We start from the raw sequence: 16,238 nt of genomic DNA on the forward strand, positions 1-16,238 counted from the left end.
CACTCATAGGCATGAATTATGTAACATGCAAAGGCTTTGATAGAGAAAAGACATTAAGTTCTAAGAGCATTTAAAAAAATTAGATTCAGTTTCTCTGTTGAACTGGCCTAAAAGTTAACCCCCATAATAATATGGAATTATACAATGAGCAGACAAAAATAAGGACACTGTACAGGTGTAAGACCCTAGAGGAGCACAGCACACATAATCACATGCTGCTAACATGCAAACTTGAAATAATGATTTAATGTAAGATGTATTTATGATTAAACTAAATGGAAGTCTCTAGAAAATAGACATCTGCAAAGCAATAGTATTCTGCACTTCAAGGTACATGTTTTATAGAGGGCAGAAACTATATTTTAATGTTGCTTTCATGACTGCAGACTAGCCATGAGCATGGGCGTAAAGTGGGGCCACCCCTTGCCCACTGCAGTGTTACAAGGGCTTCCCAGAAGCTGGCATGATCACTGTAGTTTGTGTGCCAGATGCAAGAAGAGGATGTCAAGTCAAGAAGAGTAACACTGGAAATATAATATATGACTTTAAATTATGATACAGCGTCATAGTAAGAAAAAGAGCATGATACTGGCATATATCCACACAGCTACAGCCATCTGATGCTTGACAAAGTACCAAGAGCACACATGAAAGAAAAGTCAGCTACTTTAACAAATGATGCTAGCGGGAGCATATATTCAGGTGTTGAAGACTGAAACTACATCTCAATATTCCAAATATAAAAGGAACTCACAAAATATCAAAGAAGAAATAATACAAAACAAAATGGACAGTGAATTGAACAGATAATTCTCTCAAGAAGTACAAATGGCCAATGAATACATTAAAAAGTGTTCCACATACTTAACAAACAAACAAGTTAGTGAGAATGTGGAGAAAAAGTAACCCTTACACATAGTGTTGGTGAGAATGTTAATTATTTCAGCTCTATGGACAGTAGTATGAAGGTTCTTCAGAAACCAAGTTAAACAACCTCTGGGTATTACCCTGTCCCACTTGTGGGTGAATACCCATAAGAATCTATATTACCATACAATACAGATTCCTGAATGGCCAAATCTATTGTGACACTAGGTACATTAGTCAAGTCATGGAATCAGCCCACATGTCTATAGATAAAGAAACTGTGAGATCTATTGCCCTGCCTAGACATAGATATAAGAGAGCAATAGATAGGAATTATATCTATTATATATGTGTGTATGTGTTGTTATAAATTCATGTGCACATATAAGTTGTTATTCAGCCTTAACCAAAAACAAAACTACATTTTCTTCAACACTGTATATGTAAGTGTTCTTTTCCCCCTACATTCTCATGTTTGTTTGTTTGTTTTCTGACTGAGACAAGGTCAGCTCTCAAATTTTTGTTCTTATGATAGTTGAGGTTTGAACTAGGGCCTCTTATTTGCTCAGCTGGATCATTAGGCTGGCATTCTACCACTTATTCCATGACTCCAACCTGTCTTTTTGCTATTTTTGAAATGGCATCTGGTAGACTCTTCTATATGGGCTGGCTTTGAACTGTGATCCTCTGGATCTCAGCCTGACAAATAGCTAAATTTTCAGACATGATGTTGCACTATCAATGTTATTTTGATTTGTGTCTCCCCAATGAATAAGGATGTTGAACAGGTTTTCATGTACTTATTGGCCATTTGTACTTCTTGAGAAAAATCACCTATTCAATTCACCTATTCATTTGTTTTGTATTATTTCTATTTTGTGTTTAGTTTTATGAGTTCTTTACATTTTCTGATCTAGTTTCAGTCTTCGGCACCTGAATATATACTTTTTCCCAGCACTGTCTGTTAAAATGGCTGCCTTTTTAAATGTGCATTTTTGATACTTTGTCATGCATCAGATGATTGTACCCATGTGGATTTATTTCTGGATATTCCATCCTGTTCCATGGGTCAATTTGTGTGTTTTTGTGCCAGCACCATGCTGTTTTCTTTAGTATAACTCTGTTCTACAATTTGAAGTCAGATAATATGATAATTCTAGTATTATTCTTTGCTCAGGATTACCTTGAATATTGAAGATATTTGGTGCTTTATTATGAATTTTATGATTGTTTATTTTCTAGTTCTGTGGAGAGTAGCATTGGAATTTTTATTCAAGTTTTTATTGGATTGTACCTTGCTTTTAGTAATATGGCTACTTTCACAATATTAATTATGTTCATCATGAACAGAATTCATACAAAGCAGTTCTTTTCAAGAACTCTTCTATATGGATCCTACAATGAATAATGAGTTGATGACAGTAGATTATGAATTATTATGATAAATGATGATGATTATTATAGATAATACAAAGCTGTAAATGGCATCTTTCTCAATGACTGGTAAGTAATCAGACTTTTGGATTTGCCATGTGCCCTAGGCCTTGTTAAAGACCATCACTCCTCTACCCTTGCCATATCTTCAGGCTCAGCCGCAGGTACCAGTCCTCCAAGTTTCCACTCGGAAGTTAGTCAGACCTTGCTACATGTTATCTTCTCATCCCAGTACCAAGGGCTTTTTTTTGGGCAGGGGGAGGGTGTCCGGTCATGGGGCCTGAACTCTGGGTCTGGGCGCTGTCCCTCAGCTCTTCAGCTCAAGGCTAGCGCTCTACCACTTGAGCCACAGCGCCACTTCTGGCTTTTTTTTTTGCTTATGTGGTGCTGAGGAATTGAACGCAGGGCCTCAGGCATGCAAGGCAAGCACTCTACCACTGAGCCACCTTCCCAGCCCTGACCAAGGGCATTTAATAGACGATTAAGGCCCACCAGTACTATTGGCCTTTCCATTTCACCATTTATTTCGATAAGGCTCATCACTGCTTGAATCAGAACAAAATCTTCTCAGCAGAGTTCTGTTATAAACCTTACTTACCTCTGTGGTGTCCTGCTACCGGTGATTTTGAAAATAAATGGATTTTTTATTACTGTTAATCATATCATCTATAAATGGCATTTCTAGGGATAACAAAGAAAATATTATAACCCAACATCAAAATAAAATTAATCCTTGTTATATTTTCAGATAATAAGTAGGATGGTACCATTAAGCTCCCCCCAGTTTGTAGCTGGTGTTCTAGATAATAAATAGCAGGCCATCTTTATTCTCTTGTTACAGGATTGTGGCAGAAGCATTGTGAGTTCTTGAGTGTATTCATTCCCTAGGTCTGACTGTCTTTAGGTTACAGTATTAAGGGTGATGGGTACCCAGCACCCATTTGCATTTCCTTGACTGAAACCATAGTACATAGCCAGTCAGAACCAGATATATAAGGACAGTCTACCCAAGTTCTCAGTGAGAATTCACACAACACAAGTAGAGCTGAAAATGGAAACTCATTCATTACATCCTGGCCAATTTCTCCCTAAATTATTTCCTGAGAGCCATTTAATAGAGATGTTTGCAATACCACTCAAAAAATAAGGGGGATTGTTGCTTATTTTTGTGACCTGAAATAGTGATTGAATGATTTCTTAAAGGACATAGACTATAATAAAACAGCAAGATGTAGATGGCTAGATAGGAGATGGCTAGATAGATGATTGATAGATAGAACATGGGTAGAGACAAAGATGCTACTATGTCATATTGTCACAAATAACTGTGGTATGTCATATTGCCAATCTAATCCTGGATTAGAGACATACTAAAAAAGAAAAGGATGTAGGAATGTTCTATTAACTTCGAAAGAATGAAAATGCTATTTTCTGAGAATTAAATTAAGATAAAGTGAGGATTCCATAGTACTGTTGATAAATGAGAATGAACTGTCTTGCCTAATACTTTTTCTAGGGTAACTATGGGAAATAGGTTTCACTAAATTTAAATTCAGGTGAAGTTGAATTTATCTTATATAAGAATATAAAATACATTAATCTTACAGAAATACACTAACATTGTAACAAAATTTCTTCCCTAAAGGCTATTCCCTTCCTTTATTTAGAATATTTTTAGAGAAATAGTAGGAAAAAGTATCTTTTTCTATAAAATACAAAAATACTTAGTTGGTTTATTTGAAACACAGAGGAAATACACATTTTAAATTATATTTAAAAACAAGAAATCCGACACGTATTTTTTTTCTACATATGTGGGTTCAAGAAAAATTTGGACATAGTAATTTCCTGTTTTAGTATTACACATGATAATTCTTTCACATTACTAGTATATACTATATACTATACTATATACTCAACTTGGGAAAAAAGTATCCTGGTTTGTAGTGTTACATTATAAGTAAATGCATCTGTTTTTAAACATAGCAGATTTGACCAGATATGTATCTCATGTATGACCTATTTAGTTCTTATCAAACTGTTAAGGTTTGTCTTTTAGTATTTAATTGTTTGTATTAATATTTTTTGTTTAATACCTGTATCTAATTTTAGAGTACAGGGGGAAATTGTCAAGGAAAGACTATTTTCACTTACTAAGGATTTGCATGTTGGTAAAATTGTCAATCAAATACCTACCTGTAACTGAAATGAGAGGACAGATCTGTTGGGTTTGTTTTTTGGGATTTGGGTTTTGATTTTTGTTTGTAATATAATGACAATCCATGTTAGACTGTTAGAAAGTCTACTTTCCAGTCTCAGGTTGAACATTGACCTTTAAATTTCTTTGGCCCAGGGACTGTGTGTTACAGTGGCATTTATTCTTTCTAGGTGGAAGCATTTGTCAGTGCTTAAATCTTCAGAGCATTTCTCTTTTGTTCCCTGTGACCCAGACTTTCCAAGTGGCCAGGTTTCCATCAAAACAAGTCACAGAGAATGACAGAAAACAGAACTTTTCATCACTTTCCATTATTGACATTTAACACACATTCCCTGCTGTTTGATGTTGTTTGAAGAAATGTGAAGGTTGTTCTTTTACTGTCACATAATCTAGTTTATCATAGAAGAAATGAACACTTAGAATAAGATTCTTTTATTCTTTTGGAAATTAGTGAAAATATTTATTGAATTATTGTTCAATAATCATTACACACATTTAACTTTGAAATAGGTCATATGTTCAATTAATGCAGTTATGAGGCAATATTAAAGTTATTACATTCTAGTCACTGTCCTAAATTTTTTACATATGTTGTCTCACTTAACAATGATACATTAATATTTCAATGTGTAACAAAGAACTCAGATTATTTCACTCAGATATTCTCATTTGCACATGTTAAAATGGTGGGACTGTTTTCATTTTATTTCGAGGTCTTTGATCCATTTGGAGTTGATTCTGGTGCAGGGTGATATATAAGGATTTAGTTGTAGTTTTCTACAAGTGTTTAACCAATTTTGCCAGCACCATTTACTGAAGAAGCTGTCTTTTTTTCCATTCTATTCTTTTAGCTCCCTTGTCAAAGATTAGCTGGCTACAGGTCTGTGGGTTCATTTCTGGGTTTTCGGTCCTATTCCATTGGTCCTCAGGTCTGTTCTTGTGCCAGTACCAAACTATTTTGATTACTATGGCTTTGTAAAAATTTGGTATTGATATTCCTCCAGCACCATTTTTTCTGTTAAGTATCATTTTTGCTATTCAGGGTCTTTTATTGTTCCATATGAATTTTTGGATTGCTTTTTCTTTTTCATTGAAGAATGAATTTGTATTGAATTTGTAGATAGCCTTTAGCAGTATTGCCATTTTCACGATGTTAATCCTCCAGATACAGGAGCATGGAAGGTTTTTCCACTTACTTAGTTCTGCTTTAATTTCCTTTTTCAGGTTTTTAAAGTTTTTGTCATACAGGTCCTTCACCGCTTTTGTTATGTTAACTCCTAAGTATTTTATTTTTTGTGGGGCTATTACCAAAGGTGTGCTTTCCTAATTTCAGCCATATTCTTCTCATTACTGGCATACAGAAAAGGCATTGATTTTTGAGTGTTAATTTTATACCCTGCTACTTTGCCAAAGTTTCTGATCAGCTCAGGTAACTTGGGAGTGGAGTCCATGGGGTTCTTTAAATACAAGATCATGTCATCTGCAAAGAGGGAGAGTTTTACTTCATTCTTCCCTATTTGTATCCCCTTTATGTCTGCATCTTGTCTTATTGCTGTAGCTAGGTATTCTAATACTACGTTGAAGAGAAATGGGGAGAGTGGACACCTTTGTCTTGTACCTGAATTTAGAGGAAGTGGCTTTAACTTTTCACCATTAAAGTATAATGCTGGCTATAGGTTTGTCATATATAGCCTTTATTATATTGAGGAATGCTCCATGGATTCCTAGTTTTTCTAGAGCCTTCGTCATAAAGGGGTGCTGGATCTTGTCAAATGCTTTTGCTGCATCTATTGAGATAACCATGTGGCTCTTATCCTTGCTCTTGTTGATGTGATGAATTATATTGTTTTGTGTATATTGAACCAGCTTTGCATCTCTGAAATGAATCCTGTTTAATCATGGTGTATGATTCTTTTGATGAGTTGTTGAAGTCGATTGGCCAAGATTTTGTTGAGAAGTTTTGCATTGATATTAATCAAAGAAATAGTCTATAGTTCTCTTTCTTTGATGAGTCCCTGCCTGGTTTTGGGATGAGGGTTATGCTGGCTTCATAAAAAAAGTGTGGTAGTAAATTTTTGCTTTCAATTTCATTAAAGAGATGGAGGAGTATTGGAGTGAGTTCTGCTTTGAAGGCCTTGTAAATCCAGCTGTAAATCCATCTGGTCCTGGACTTTTCTTGGGTGGGAAGTCTTTTACTGCTGCTTTTATTTCGATGCTTGATATGGTGATTATACTTTTTCTGTAGAAAAATTAGTAGATTTATTTTTGCCTATTCAGTAAAAGCCTTTAGTAATTATATGATGACTAAGATTCTTTATTTCTTCTTTAGTGGGTTTAATATGTACAATTTTTCACATATCCATAGGAAAGAATATTTCATAAAAGTTTTCAAATGCATTAAAATTATTAAGTTTTATCTTTTTCTTTCATTGAAGATATGTATTGAATCATTTTAAATTAATTTTTAAGCTTTGCTTTGCTGCTCTTATACAGATGCCTGTTGCCTAAAGATCAGTGGTAGAGCACTTGCCAGCACATGCAAAGATTTGGGTTTGATCCCAAGCACTTCAAGGTCACACAAATGCATGTGAATGGAAAAAACACATCCTAGCATCACATTCCTAAATTCTATGTCTCTCTAAAAGAAAAGAAAACCTTCTTAATGCCCAAAGTAGTACAATCACAAGACTAATAATTTTAATAATTGTAATAATTGTTTCTTATCAGAAAGAATCGCATTGCCCTATTTGTTAGGAAATGGAAAGACTTGGGAAAAAATTATATTAATTTGAAGTAAGCCAGGCCCAAAGAAACATAGGTCCTATGGTTTCCCTTATTTGCAATAACCAGTATATGTCTGAGATAAGCAGAAACAATCAAATAAGTTGATGTTAGGCAAAATGAATCCCAAGATTAGGACTCAAATGGTTTTTCTTTCTTGCTATTGTTTCTAACATATTTATAAGATGATTTCTTTGTTGCTTTGTATGTTCCCCCCACACATTCGGTATAACCCCTGTTTTCATTATATTTGATGTTGGTATAATATGTGGAGGGGAAGGAAAAAACCAAATTATTTAAATAGGGATACAGGTAGACCCATTGCAACAATGAGATGTACAAGATGTTATGTCAAAAAATGAACTTTACAACTTTGTCGGGGGGAGGGGAAGGGGGTGGAAATGGGAAGGAATGGGAAGGGGAAACAAAGGAGGAGGAAACAATGTTTGATAAGAAATGTACTCATTACCTTACTCATGTAACTCCTCTGGACGGTATTTTCACAACTTACAAAAAAGAGTTTTCTACACCTTGCAAAAAAAAAGGCGGGGTGGAAAAATGAGATAAGAGGGAAGGGGGCACCATCTAAGGACAGTAAAGAGAAGGCAATGAAACTAAGCAAAGCCTGTTCTTTCAGATTCCTCTTACCCTCCCTCAGTGTTTGAAAACAAAGATGTTCCTTTCCTCTGGGTATAGGAAGGGTATCACTCACGAGACAGTCTTCTTTCAGAGGATGATCGGAAAGTACTTCTGGTACATGTAGTTTCCCCAAATTTTTCTGTTTAAAATAGTCAGTGTGTCTTGTTGCCATGTTTGGGAGAGTATGCCGAGAACTGTAACAACATCCTTGTCATTATGGATCTTTTTCATTTCAGGTACCATGGTGAGGGCTTCTTGGCATATCATTGTCTCTGGTCGTGGATCTTCACACCTTCCATGGACATTTGAATGTTATCATTGGGAAGAAAATAAAGACTGGCGCATTTTATTAGTTGTTCGTCCTTAAAACTCGTTCATCTGTTAAATTTTGTATAGTTTTTATAGGAGCCTTTTATATATTATAAATCTAAACAAAGTTTGGTGACTGATATTATCAGTGTTTTCTCACCTGTCCTTCCTTGCCCTTTCAGTCTAGGAACAAACTCTTTTGATGAACAGATATTACTTTTCTTAATTCAGTGCCTTGCTTTTATATTTGTTTAATATGTGTTTAAAGATACATGTGGTATCTTTTATGTGGCATTTTTATGTCAGGAGGCATTTTAAATAATCTTATCTGCCATACTGTCAGAAATATATGGCATTTGCTTCCCTTTACAAAAGAGCACAAAATCAATTTTTTCTGTGGAAAAAAATCAATGCATAAGGCATTTTCTTTTTCTTATTTGCTACAGTTAAGAAATTGTGAACAGAATTTTTTAAGTACACATAAGAATCTGTTCTAAGTCCTAGCCTTGACTCTACCATAGTAAGAGGGAAAGTCATTGGATCAAACTTCTTTTGCCTGCTAGCATCCTCACTTACTCTAGGACCCTTGGCCATCTTTTTCACCCTAGGCACAGCCAAGGCAAACTGCATATACTTCACCCACCTCCACTCAGTTGCCTATTACAAAGTTGCTAGTCTTCCATTTTATACACAGAACTCTACCATCTTGCCTCAAGTGCTGTTTCTGATGTAGCCATGAAATGCAAGAGAGTTGATATCCAAGAGAAAAACTATAACCACAGAATTGGAGGTAGAACCTCTTTCTCTGCCTCTGGCCAGATTAATTTGAGATACATTCACGTATATGTCCTCCAAGAATATAGTCCTAAACAGGACACTAGTGGCTCATGTCTAGAATTCTAGCTACTCAGAAGGCTGTGATCTGAAAAGTTGTATTTCAGAGCCAGCCAGGGAAGGAAAGACTGTGAAAGGGACTCTTATCACCAATTAATCACAGAAAAAGCAGATGTGGAGCTGTGGCTTGAGTAGTAGAATGCTAGCCTTGAGCAAAAAGAGATCAGGGACAGTGCCTGGGCCCTGAGTTCAAGCCCCAGGACCAAAATTAAATAAATAAATAAATAAAGGCCTGCAGAATCAAGTGACTGGTTTAACATAGGGTCTAAAAGTAGCTTTTGCTAGGGCTTGCCTTTTTTGGCCCTTCTCTCTCATGCTTCTCTCCTGAGATAGTACTTAATAAAATGACTTAATAAAACATAAATATTTGTTATAGGCACTGAGCATTCCCTGAGACTTTTGAGCAGTCACTTTATAGAAGACTCTTGTTAAGCACAGGGAATGTCCTCATTTCTTTTCTCCTAAGGTACAATGATTCTTTCTAATACCTCTAACCTGCTCTACTTGCCTGGTGCTATGTGGTGAACAGGCCTGGAAAACCCAAAAGGCAAACTAATGAAAAGAAAGGAAAATTGACACTTGGGGAGCATGGAGAGCAATTACTTGTTGAAACAGTACAAATTGGGAAGTGTTTATGATCAACTAATTTTTTTCAGTTACCTGTACTCATCAAAAAAATCCACCTGATAACAATCTTCAGATTTATCCACCTAGCAACAACAATGGATTATTTTGATTTATCCATTATTGGATTCAATAGATAAATAAATAATAAGTAAATATATGAATTATCTGTTTGAAGAGGATTGAATATGTTTCCTATCTACCTGCCTTGTCCTTTGACGTCGTATTTGAAGTTTCTGATAGCAGCTACTGAAAAAAGGCAGAATGAAATAACTGCAAAATTCGTTTTCATTTTTGTTTCAGTACTGAAGTTGGAGCTCAGAATCTTAAGCTAACTAGACTGGCCCTATGGCATTTGATGACACTTTCAGCCATTCTCTCTCTCTCTCTCTCTCTCTCTCTCTCTCTCTCTCTCTCTCTCTCTCTCTCTCTCTCTCTCTCTCTCTCTCTCTCTCTCTCTCTCTCTCTCTCTCTCTCTCTCTCTTTCCCCCCCTTCCTCCTCCTTCCCCCCTTGTGTGTGTATGTGTGTGTGTGTGTGTGTGTGTATGTGTGTGTGTGTGTGTGTTTGTGTGTACCTGACCTATGTACTTTAGGTTTCTCACTGTTTCCATAATGGCAGGCATACAACCACTGTAGTGGAAATGTAGTGTTGCAGACTTTTCTGCGCATGCTGGTATGAACTATAATCCTCCTGATCTCAGTCTCCCAATTATAGGCATAAGTTGCCATCACCAGTAACAAGATTTATTTCTTCAAGTACATTTTGGGGCATGGAAAATGATGCTCCAAAGTGAAAGCCGCAGAAGAAACCCCAGAAATAATCTGTTTCTTACCTTCTTTTGTGCTACTATCTCATGATTCTAGAATCTCCCTTCCCCAAAGCAAGTTCTAACACTTTAAAAAGAAAAAAAACCATCTTATTCTAATCTTCCCTCTACTCTCTGTGTAGGAGCTGGCCATAAAGTAGTTCTCTAACCTACTTTGATAGAAGATCACAAACTTTCATTTCAGAAGGGGTTCTGTCACATATTCACAGGAGGAAGGAATACTATAAAGGGGGTTACTCAGAGAGGCATGAAGAATCTTAGTTCCTCCCAGTCCGTTTTTTTCAATCATAATCCTACATGACTATCATGTTTCAACAAACTTAAGCTTAAAATCAAGTAGTTCACCTTGAGTTTTGAGGTTTTTTATCCTCAAGGTTTCAGTGGATATAAAACTTTCATTAAATAAATTTGTTATGCTATTTCTGTCATTAACCTGTCTTTTATTGAAGGGATGTAGAGTGTTAGTCTTTATGACAGACATGAAAGAAATCACCCCTTCCCTATCCCTAAACAGATAGAAACTTAATTGGTTTTCATCTTGACCCTAGAATTAATAATGGTATTAGTAATTGGATGAGCATTCTCTGTACTCATGGGATGATCCTGTGACAATAAGCACAAAGCTTCAATGTACAAAATAATTCACCCAAGAGGTTGCAAATGTTTATTTTCAAATTCCCCTCTGAAGATGCTAATCCTGTATATTGGGCTGGGAAATAAACACTTAGCAACCTCCTCAAGTCATATTTTGTGCACTAAAGTTTTTAAAGACCAACAAAGTATTTAAATATTCTTTCCAGTCATACAGGTTTTTATCATCTAATAGCCATGAGACAAAAGTTTGGTTCCTCTTATCAGAGAAGCATCTTCATAAGCTAGTGTTCTATGTACCTTTGAGGAGGTATTGTAGGCTGACAACAATTACAGTGGATCCCCAAAAGGCTTGGCACCTTACATCAAAAGAAAATGAAAATGGGGCATTTTTGGATCAGCTTCAGAGGATATTTTGCTAAACCAAAAGCCAGCCAGAATGCTTTTTATTGTGTGGTAGATGTACTATGCTTGAAGAATTACTATGCTCAGAGAAAAGAGGTCTTCTTTCAATGGTATTCATTTATTAACTATTTCAGTAAGATTTTTCTTTCAAAGTAAACTTTTACTGTCTAGTCACATGTTTTCTATATAAAATTAATTAAGTCATAAAGATTTCTAATCACATAAAGAGAGAGGCACACACACAAATAGAAAATGAGGTAGAAGATAATTTTAAAGGTCATTTTCCCTGATTAAAATTCATAATAAAATTACAACAGCTATGTTTTTCATCAAGGAAGTATTTAAGCAGCTAATTTTTATATAAATATAATCCATGCTAGTTCAATAAATTAGAAAAAGGAGTATAATCTTGTTAAGATGCAATTCAAAAGGAGGAATGGGCAAACAACTTTTTAACATGTGAAAGCAATGAATGAATATACTGAATAAATGAACCCTATTGGTTATTCACAGATAGCCAAGAAATTCAATTTAGTTATTTTTATAGAAATTAGGTAAGAATTGATTTTTGAGTAAGGAATTTCCAACTATGTTTAAAAGATATCAGGCCATGTCAAGCATTGATGGTTCACACCTGGAATCCCAGCTACTCAGAAGGATGAGATCTGAGGATCCATGGTTCGAAGCCAGACTGGACATAAAAGGTCCATGAGACTCTTTGATCCAACTAACCAGCAAAAGCTAGAAATAGAAGTATGTTAAATAGTAGAGCACCAGCCATGAGTAAAAAAAGCCAAGTGAGAGCAGTTCGCCCTGAGTTCAAGCCCCATACATACAAACAGATATCAGGCAAATTTCCTTCTGTACATTTTAATAGAGGCTGAGTTCTACAATAGTTTGGGAATGAGGATTAAGATTATATACCTATCCAAAATAGATTAAAAGATCATGTCATTATGTCAGAACTTGCTCTAATAACCTGTGCATGTGGATCTTTCCAGAAATACCTCACAAAGGATCATAGGTCACTACCAAGTGTCTAACAGCCATTAAAATGACAGATCCTTTACTTATCCTGTTTTTTTTTAATTATATTGTTTTTCTTTCTCAAAATCCACTCAATCTAAATTTTTTATGTTTTATTTTATTGCACAGAAGGGTTACAGTTACATGAGCAAGGTAATGAGAACATTTCTTATCAAGCATTGTTACCTCCTCCTTTGTTTTTCCCCTACCATCCCTTTCTTCCCACCTCCACACTACACCCTCCCCACCCCACCCCGGACCTAAATTGTAAAGTTCTTTTTTCAACATAGTGCCTTGTAAATCTCATTGTTACAGTGGGCCTATTTGTATGTTCCTCCCCCACAGTTTAAACCCTGTTTTCACTGTATTGATGTCAGTATAATTTGGGGAGGAGAAGAGAGAAAACAAAATGTTTCAATAGGGATACAGGTGGACCCATGGTAATCTAACTTTTTCTTGTGGTCAGTCATAAAACTTGAAGTCAAGGTCTGGAAGCTGACCATGAGCTCTGTTTGCTCAAGGCTAACCTGCTCCTACTTTGAGCCACAGTTCCACTTCCAGTTTTCTGGAGGTTATTTACAGATAAGAATCTCATGGACTTTCCTGCCTACACTGGCTTTGAACCTCAACCCTCAGATGTCAGCCTCCTGAGTAGACAGGCTTACAGGCATGAGCCAACAGCTTTACTGTGTTATTTTTAAATAGGGTCTGTTCTTGTCTGGGCCAATCTAGTCTATACTCCTTTTTATTCCCATTCTAGCATGGATGACAGGTACATACCACCACACTTATGCTTATTTTGTTGAGATAAGAGTTTGGGGAACTATTTTGCCTCTTCTGGCCTCAAACTAAGATTCTCTCCATTTTTTGTCTTGAATCCCAGAGTACCTATAGGCATGAACCACCAGCACCTTTGCTCAAATGTTTTGAGTCAAAAAATACTTCCTTGTTGCATTCACTTTAAATTACAAACCACAAATTGCGTTGAGCTTGGACTTGCCATCAGTATTAAGAACAGAAGAAAAGGGTGACTCATTTCTCAGATGGAAGGCTCCTTTTGAGCAACTTGGCTTAAAAAAAGTGCTTGCATAATTTCACCTCCCATGTACCATCATGTTTAGTATATCCTATTCTCTTTAAGGTTAGTCTAGATAGTAGTCTAAGTTTGGAATTGAAACCTTTATTTCTGCCAGCTGCCACTTGGATATTTACAACATCATTCATGGACCATTCAAAATTATCAGCAAAGGCAGATAGTTTCAGACAGCTAATAAGAAACAGTTATCTTTGTCTGTTCAGGTATTTTATGGGCCTTAGATAGCCTGTTGGCTGGAAGTTCTCCACCACTGTATGGGCACAATCATACCTAAGAAGAAGTATTACTCAATAGAGAAGAAAGCATCTCTAGGTTTCAACTTTTTCTTCAGTTATTTCTTGCCACTCTGAAGGAAGTGACACAAATAGTCCAATATTGGTGGGTTTTTTTTGTTTAATAACAACGAAGAAACTGCTGGACAATATTCTTAGGTTTTCTTCAGATGTCTCTGAATCTTTATTTTTAAGACATAAATGAGAGAAAAAGGTGACCAGACGATAGATACATTGAACATATTAATTCCTGACAGGAAATTTACAGCATATTGGTTTGATACCATAAGCAAAAATAGACCTTATTCAGACAAGAAATGGGAAATGGGAACAAAATTAGGTCAGCAAAGAGAGTTTGAAAATCAGAAATACGGTATTTGATATTTTTGTTTTGTTTTGTTTAGACAGTGAAGTTAGATTTTCCTTTGTTGCCTGATATTTCATTTTTGTGGTACTTGGGATATACTATATGAAATATGACCCCTTGGTATTTGAAAAACTGCAGAATCAAGAATATAACTTACCTTTCCTTTTACCTTTTCCCCTGAAACCCTCATTCAAGACACATTTTCTGATACGTAGAGGAAAGTAGTTTCTTGGCTCCAGAACTGTTCACTCATCAACATATCCAACATTCAAAACAAAAAAAAAACACCAAAAAGCTCAGCTAATGATTGTGATGGAGTCTCAAACTCTCAAGGTTTTTCTGGGCAGGCCTAAAACTGTAATCCTCCCATTCTTGCCTCTTGAATAGCTAGGATGGCAGGCATGAGCTACCAGTGCCTGGCCTTTCAAAAACAATTTTGAGTTATAAAGTACTTTATTATTTTATTCACTTGGGTAGAGGGAAGAGGTCTTATAAAGTACAAATTGAGTTTTATCTTCATTTCTGATAGCTTTCATGTACAGATTAAATTATGTAAACTTATTAATATGTCTATTTTTGGTAGGACATCAGTTATAAACCTAGCTATAAATATGAAAATAAATATCCTCCTCCCATATTATTGCTTTATCAGATTAATATAATTAACCTTAGTAGTGATTCTAATAACAGGCTGACTATAAAATCCATAAAATATTGGTACTTTTGTAGAACCAACAGATAGAAATAGAACTTTCAAAGTAAACACCATCAATGTAAATATGGTTTCTATTAAGAAAGTCTTAGCCAGGCACTGGTGGCTCATGCCTATAATCCTACTACTTAGGAGACTGAGATTTGAGGATCGCAGTTCAAAGCCAACCCGGGCAGGAAAGTCTGTGAGACTGTTATCTCCAATTAACCACCACAAAACTGGAAGTGGTACTGTGGCTCAAGTGGTAGAGCACTTGCCTTGAGCTGAAGAGCCCAGGGATAGCACCAAGGCCCAGAGTTCATGCCCCATGACCAACAGATAAAGAAGAAAAAAATTTTTATAGTGAATAAGTAATATACATAATCAGATCTTTGATTATTTAAAAGACATTTGTTTCTGTCACGTGGAGGCGTGGACAGGGGCTCAAACTTAAAGCATTGCCCATGCTAAGCAAGTACTTTACCTTTGAGTTACAGCCACAGCCCCAAGTGACAACTCACAATACTAAATCAAAAAGAAATCCATCATGTCTAGTATATTTTATTCTCTTGATGGTTACTAATGTGATTTCCCTTGGTTGATAATTTCTCACGTAAAAAAATCTAATTTATATTCACATTATGGTGGAAAATACTACATTAATACCAAGTACCACTATCGGTATCCTTTGATTTCATTTGTTTCAACGATCCTGTTTGAAGCTATACTAGAACTGGCTGTTGTACACAGTTCAAGGCATCTCTTACACTTTGTTATAAAAAATTATTATGAAAAGTGCTTTGATACCGTACTTACTTTGTCAGTACAACACTGGGCATTAAGATTCACAATATGGAGCATGAATTAAATAAACATATTGTTAAGACTGGTTTCACAGAGATTACAACCTATTAATCACAACTTATGAGTCCTTTAGAGCCACAGTGCTCTCACATACCAGTGAAAGTAAGAAAGATGAATCTTAGAAAACTTTTAACTTCAGCTGCTACTACTACCCATGATGATGTATGAAGTTTTAGAGGTACGACTTGGATTCTTGGTTCTGAAAGATAACATTAACTTTTAATGTACTGGACAAAATTTAGAGACAATGATGTTTCTCTTTATCTGAGAAAATGAGGGGGATATTAATATGGTTCCCTAGATGCATTTAGGGTCATTTCTTCCCAGAGTGTT

The sequence above is a fragment of the Dipodomys merriami genome, unplaced genomic scaffold (genome assembly GCF_024711535.1).
Source record: "Dipodomys merriami isolate MVZ:Mamm:240054 unplaced genomic scaffold, mDipMer1.0.p SCAF_20, whole genome shotgun sequence".
NCBI lineage: Eukaryota > Metazoa > Chordata > Mammalia > Rodentia > Heteromyidae > Dipodomys > Dipodomys merriami.